Below are 6259 nucleotides of genomic sequence, written 5' to 3' on the forward strand. Positions count from 1 at the left end.
CCCATGCATGGCATATATCGTTGGATGCGTCTCCATCGTGCCTCGATGGGCATTACTTTTTTCAGTCAAAAGTGCTACCGTGGCAACGCTAGATGCCAAAAAGCCAAAAAAAAGGCGAAAATTCAGACGCTTATTGCTCGGCCGGACTTTATCGTAGAGACATAGTTCGAACTTTCAAACACTCGGCCCGATTGGCACTAACGGAGCCTAGAACCTCATTATGCCATTTTTTTAAGTTTTTGTGATATTGACCTTTCATTTTTTTTTTAATTTCCGTTTGACTTTGGACGCTTGTTGCTAGGCAACAGATTATCGTAGAGACATCATACAAATGTTCCCTGACTCGGCACGCTGTGACCTTCAACGTATTAAAATTTCATGAAGCTGTGATTTAAGGAAAGTTTAATGTAAAATCCATGCCAAATGGCCCCATTCATTCGGATGGGTTTTTTTAAACCATGGTGGAAAAAAAACCTATCCGTTAACGTAGCCTGAACCGGAACGTGCACCCATGCATGGCATACATCGTTGGATGCGTCTCCATCGTGCCTCGATGGGCATTGCTTTTCTCAGTCAAAAGCGTTACCGTGGGGACGCTAGACGGCAAAAAGCGCGCCCCATTAATAGCTATTGGGAGCACAGGAATGAATGAAATACAACCGTAAACACCTCAAACTGACATAAAACCGCCCCGAACACAAACACTGCAGCCCCAAACCAGAGCAGCGAGAGGGCTCGAATGGGCGGTAGGGCATGCCCATATCAAAATTTCCAGAAATTTTCTAGTTATTAGGGCCCGAGCACCTTCAGTGCGAAGGCCCTATTGTATCTGTAGGAATTATTCTTCTTCTTCTTATTGTTCTGACAAAAGGAAGGCCTTTTTGCCCCCCTAAACGTGCCCAAAAAGTCACCAAATTTTGCATGCAAGTCAGGCCTGGCGAAAAATTTGATATTTAATGGTTTGCATTAATGGGGGTGGCAAAATGGCTCAACAGCGCCCCCTTGAAAACTTTGTGCCTCAAGCCCCACAATGCGGTTTGTCGTACATGCACGAAAATCGGTACACACCTGTATCATGGCGCAACTTAAAGAAAAGTCTCTGGGCGTCATGTCGAGAAACCGAACAGGAAGTCGGCCATTTTGAAATAATCGTGTCATTTTGGCGAAATTTATGCCTTCCTTCGGCAGTTAATACGGCCCGAACCGTAACGTTCCCCCAAGTGTGTTATACATCAAAATGTGCGTCTTCATCCTCCGACACCACGCATTACTTTTCTCTTTCAAAAGCGTTACCGTGGCGACGCTAGACGCCAAAAAGCGCGTCCCCCCTTCATCTGATTGGTTCAGACAGAAAAAACTTTGTGCCTCAAGCCCCATAATACGGTTTGACGTACATGAACGAAAATCGGTACACACCTGTATCATGTCGCAACTAAAAGAAAAGTCTCTTGGAGCCATGGCCGAAACCGAATAGGATGTCGGCCATTTTGAACATTCTGAATTAATCGCGTAATTTTGGAGCAATATATGCCCTTCCTTCGAGAATTAATACGGCCCGAACCGTAACGTGAACCCAGGTGTGTTATACATCAAAATGTTCGTCCCCATCCTGCGACTACACGCATTACTTTTCTCTTTCAAAAGTGTTACAGTGGCAACGCTAGACGCCAACAAGCGCACCCCCCCCTTCATCTGATCGGTCCATATTTGATAGTTCCCCAAAAGGCACCAAATTTTGCATGCAAGGCAGGCCTGGCGATAAATTTGATATTTCATGGTTTGTATTAATGGGCGTGGCAAAATGGCTCAACAGCGCCCCCCGGAAAACTTTGTGCCTCAAGCCCCACAATACGGTTTGATGTACATACACGAAAATCGCTACACACCTGTATCATGTCGCAACTTAAAGAAAAGTCTCTTGGAGCCATGGCCGAATCCGAACAGGATGTCGGCCATTTTGAATAAATTGTGTAATTTTGGCGAAATTTATGCCATTCCTTCGAGAGTTAATTCAGCCCGAACCGTAACGTGCACCCAGGTGTGTTATACATCAAAATGTGCGTCTACATCCTGCGACACCACGCATTACTTTTCTCTTTCAAAAGCGTTACCGTGGCGACGCTAGACGCCAAAAGGCGCGCCCCCCCTTCATGTGATTGGTACATATTTGATAGTTTTCCAAAAGTCACCAAATTTTGCATGTAAGCCAGACTTGGTGATACATTTGATATTTCATGGTTTGCATTAATGGGCGTGGCCTAACGGCTCAACAGCGCCCCCTAGAATACTTTTATCTGCCATAACTTTTGAATGGTTTGACATAGGAAGTCGTGGGTGGTGTCATGGGACTCTGTAATGAGTCCTTAAGCTTCGTTGGCCTTAATTAGCCCCGCCCCTTCTTCTGATTGGTTGTCCCTTTTTTCTGCTATAACTTTTGAATGGTTTGACATAGAGAGTCGTGGGTGGTGTCATTTCTGATATGCTTATGGGGGGCGGTGGCCGTGAGTGCGAGGGCCCGTTCATCGCTGCTTGCAGCTTTAATTATTATTATTTTTTTTTTTTTTCTTCTGACAAAGTGATGGCCTTTTTGCCCCCCTTAACATGCCCAAAAAGTCACCAAATTTTGCACCCAAGTCAGGCCTGGCGAAAAATTTGATATTTAATGGTTTGCATTAATGGGCGTGGCAAAATGGCTCAACAGCGCCCCCTTGAAAACTTTGTGCCTCAAGCCCCACGATACGGTTTGACGTACATGCACGAAAATCGGTACACACCTGTATCATGGGACAACTTAAAGAAAAGTCTCTTGGCGTCATGCCCGAAACCGAACAGGAAGTCGGCCATTTTGAATTAATCGTGTCACTTTGGCGCAATTTATGCCATTCCTTCGGCAGTTAATTCAGCCCGAACCGTAACGTGCACCGAGGTGTGTTATACATCAAAATTTTCGTCTCCATCCTCCGACACCATGCATTACTTTTCTCATTCAAAAGCGTTACCGTGGCGACGCTAGACGCCAAAAAGCGCGCCCACCCTTCATCTGGTTGGTTCAGACAGAAAAAACTTTGCGCCTCAAGCCCCATAATACGGTTTGACGTACATGAACGAAAATTGGTACACACCTGTATCATGTCGCAACTTAAAGAAAAGTCTCTTGGCGCCATGGCCGAAACCGAACAGGAAGTCGGCCATTTTGAACATTCTGAATTAATTGCGTAATTTTGGAGCAATATATGCCATTCCTTCGAGAGTTAATTCAGCCCAAACCGTATTGTGAACCCAGATGTGTTATACATCAAAATGTGTGTCTCCATCCTGCGACTACACGCATTACTTTTCTCTTTGAAAAGTGTTACCGTGGCGACGCTAGTCGCCAACAAGCGCACCCCCCCTTCATCTGATTGGTCCATATTTGATAGTTCCCCAAAAGGCACCAAATTTGGCATGTAAGACAGGCCTGGCGATAAATTTGATATTTCATGGTTTGCATTAATGGGCGTGGCAAAATGGCTCAACAGCGCCCCCCGGAAAACTTTGTGCCTCAAGCCCCACAATACGGTTTGACGTACATGCACGAAAATCGCTACACACCTGTATTATGGAACAACTTAAAGAAAAGTCTCTTGGAGCCATGGCCGAAACCGAACAGGATGTCGGCCATTTTGAATAAATTGTGTCATTTTGGCGAAATTTATGCCATTCCTTCGGCAGTTAATTCAGCCCGAACCGTAACGTGCACCCAGATGTGTTATACATCAAAATGTGCGTCTACATCCTGCGACACCACGCATTACTTTTCTCTTTCAAAAGTGTTACCGTGGCGACGCTAGACGCCAAAAGGCGCGCCCCCCCTTCATGTGATTGGTCCATATTTGATAGGTCTCCAAAAGTCGCCAAATTTTGCATGCAAGCCAGACTTGGCGATAAATTTGATATTTCATGGTTTGCATTAATGGGCGTTGCCTAACGGCTCAACAGCGCCCCCTAGAATACTTTTATCTGCCATAACTTTTGAATGGTTTGACATAGGAAGTTGTTGGTGGTGTCATGGGACTCTGTAATGAGTCCTTAAGCTTCGTTGGCCTTAATTAGCCCCGCCCCTTCTTCTGATTGGTTGTCCCGATTTTCTGCTATAACATTGGAATGGTTTGACATAGAGAGTCCTGGGTGGTGTCATCACATTCTGTATGGAGTCCTTGACCTTCATTGGCCTGAATTAGCCCCGCCCCTTCTTCTGATTGGTTGTCCCTTTTTTCTGCTATAACTTTTGAATGGTTTGACATAGGAAGTCGTGGGTGGTGTCTTTTCTGATATGCTTATGGGGGGCGGTGGCCGTGAGTGCGAGGGCCCGTTCATCGCTGCTTGCAGCTTTAATTATTATTATTATTATTAGGGCCCGAGCACTTGCAGTGCGAAGGCCCTATTGTATTTGCAGGAATTTTTATTATTAGGGCCCGAGCACTTGCAGTGCGAAGGCCCTATTGTATTTGCAGGAATTTTTAGGGCCCGAGCACCTTCAGTGCGAAGGCCCTATTGTATCTGTAGGAATTCTTCGCGTTATTATTAGGGCCCGAGCACCTTCAGTGCGAAGGCCCTATTGTATTTGCAGGAATTTTTATTATTATTATTAGGGCCCGAGCACCTTCAGTGCGAAGGCCCTATTGTATCTGTAGGAATTCTTCGCGTTATTATTAGGGCCCGAGCACTTGCAGTGCGAAGGCCCTATTGTATTTGCAGGAATTTTTATTATTATTAGGGCCCGAGCACCTTCAGTGCGAAGGCCCTATTGTATCTGTAGGAATTCTTCGCGTTATTAGGGCCCGAGCACTTGCAGTGCGAAGGCCCTATTGTATTTGCAGGAATTTTTAGGGCCCGAGCACCTTCAGTGCGAAGGCCCTATTGTATCTGTAGGAATTTTTTTTCTTTCTTTCTTTCTTTCTTTCTTTCTTTCTTTATTCTTCTGACGAAAGGAGGGCCTTTTTGCCCCCCTAAACGTGCCCAAAAAGTCACCAAATTTTGCATGCAAGCCAGGCCTGGCGAAAAATTTGATATTTAATGGTTTGCATTAATGGGCGTGGCAAAATGGCTCAACAGCGCCCCCTTGAAAACTTTGAGCCTCAAGCCCCAGAATGCGGTATGTCGTACACGCACGAAAATCGGTACACACCTGTATCATGGCGCAACTGAAAGAAAAGTCTCTTGGAGTCATGCCCGAAACCGAACAGGATGTCGGCTATTTTGAATAAATTGTGTCATTTTGGCGAAATTTATGCCATTCCTTCGGCAGTTAATACAGCCCGAACCGCAACGAGCCCCCATGTGTGTTATACATCAAAATGTGCGTCTCCATCCTCCGACACCACGCATTACTTTTCTCTCTCAAAAGCGTTACCGTGGCGACGCTAGACGCCAAAAAGCGCGCCCACCCATCATCTGATTGGTTCAGACAGAAAAAACTTTGCGCCTCAAGCCCCAGAATACGGTTTGTCGTACATGAACGAAAATCGGTACACATCTTTATCATGTCGCTACTTAAAGAAAAGTCTCTTGGTGCCATGGCCTAAACCGAACAGGAAGTCGGCCATTTTGAACATTCTTAATTAATCACGTAATTTTGGAGCAATATATGCCATTCCTTCGAGAATTAATACGGCCCGAACCGTATCGTGAACTCAGATGAGTTATACATCAAAATGTGCGTCTCCATCCTGCGACTATGCGCATTACTTTTCTCTTTCAAAAGTGTTACCCTGGCGACGCTAGACGCCAAAAAGCGCGCCCCCCCTTCATCTGATTGGTCCATATTTGATAGTTTCCCAAAAGTCACCAAATTTTGCATGCAAGCCAGACTTGGCGATAAATTTGATATTTCATGGTTTGCATTAATGGGCGTGGCCTAACGGCTCAACAGCGCCCCCTAGAAAACTTTTCTCTGCCATAACTTTTGAATGGTTTGACATAGGAAGTCGTGGGTGGTGTCATCAGATTCTTTATGGAGTCCTTGACCTTCATTGGCCTGAATTAGCCCCGCCCTTCTTCTGATTGGTTGTCCCTTTTTTCTGCTATAACTTTTTAATGGTTTGACATAGGAAGTCGTGGGTGGTGTCATGGGACTCTGTAATGAGTTCTTAAGCTTCGTTGGCCTGAATTAGCCCCGCCCCTTCTTCTGATTGGTTGTCCATATTTTCTGACTATAACTTTTGAATGGTTTGACATATTTGAAATATGCTGGTAATGTGTCAGCCAACCACAAAAATCT

The sequence above is a fragment of the Cololabis saira genome, chromosome 15 (assembly GCF_033807715.1).
Source record: "Cololabis saira isolate AMF1-May2022 chromosome 15, fColSai1.1, whole genome shotgun sequence".
Taxonomy (NCBI): domain Eukaryota; kingdom Metazoa; phylum Chordata; class Actinopteri; order Beloniformes; family Belonidae; genus Cololabis; species Cololabis saira.